The sequence below is a fragment of the Hipposideros armiger genome, unplaced genomic scaffold (genome assembly GCF_001890085.2).
Source record: "Hipposideros armiger isolate ML-2016 unplaced genomic scaffold, ASM189008v1 scaffold_1132, whole genome shotgun sequence".
NCBI lineage: Eukaryota > Metazoa > Chordata > Mammalia > Chiroptera > Hipposideridae > Hipposideros > Hipposideros armiger.
This window is the reverse complement of record NW_017732482.1, coordinates 390,567-391,883: the sequence shown is the minus strand read 5'-3', so window position 1 is coordinate 391,883 and position 1,317 is coordinate 390,567.

The window sequence follows — 1,317 nt, the reverse complement described above, 5'->3', positions numbered from 1 at the left end:
ACAGCAAGGTCCATCTGAATCTATCAGGCCAAAGGTACTGCCGGGTTAAGATGGGTTAAGAGGGAGGCAGGGTGGGAGGGAGAAGGAAAGTGGGCAAGAAGGAAGAACAGAAACAGTGGTTTTAAAATACCAGTAAAACAAGCAAGTGCTTCCTTAGTTACTTAGAACTAAGTAACCATCATCATCTACTATGGACATCTGAGTCCTCATTTGTCTTAGATATCTAGTATCTTTAGAGAACATGCACAAGGCTCATCAACCTATCGCTTTGCCAAGAACTTGGGACACATGCACACTGAGACGATTCAGCAAATATTAATGAACTAGCTCAAAATGTTCAGCTGAAACATTATTCCTGGCCTATCAATTTGACTATCACAATCTTCATCAAACTCTGTCAATTTAATTTAATTCCATAAGTTTTCACCGAATACCTATTATTGTTAAGCAAGCATTGTGCTCAGCAGTGAGACATCAGTTCAGCTATGAGTGAGTTTATAGTGTAGCAGGAGTCAAACAGATAAACCATCACTTACAGCCCAACTGTGATAGGTGCACAGCGGTTCTCAAACTGTGGGTCGCGACCCCTCTAGGGGTCGAACGACCCTGTCACAGGGTCGCCTAAGACCATTGGAAAACAAAAAGATATTTACATTATGATTCATAAAAGTAGCAAAATTACAGTTATAGAGTAGCAACGAAAATAATTTTATGGTTGGGGGTCACCACAACATGAGGAACTGTATTAAGAGGTCACGGCATTAGGAAGGTTGAGAACCGCTGTGCTAGAATAACTTTTCCCTTGTGCTGAATTCAGTAGAGTCAAAGGTTAGACGTGGAAACCCGGAGGAAAAAATATTTAAATCAAAGAGCAGGGAAGGTTTCCTTGAAGAGACAATCAAAATGAATCTTAAAGAATGAAAAATTAATTGAGTTAAAACAGGAAAACTAATCCTCAATAGGGGGACAAAACCAGGGAGTGACTGGAAGAAACGCAAAAGAACTTCCTAGAAGTGAGTGAGGAGTGACGCCACTGATGAAACCCTAATTTTTCAAGAGTCAAAAATTTTCTAAATAAATATTCTTAACTCATTTCCTCTGCTAGACTATACGCACGCTTGAGTCTTTTTCACTTTTTTCTTTTTTAACTTCCTACAACACATATAGCAGATACTCCATAAATATTTATTGAAATAGGGAAAAAGCTGGGTGGTAACAGAATCTACAGAGAGATTGTCAGACATCATATAGACAATACTTGCTCATGGGACAGTCACAGAGGGAAGGAGAACTCACTAATCTGTGACCACTAACAAT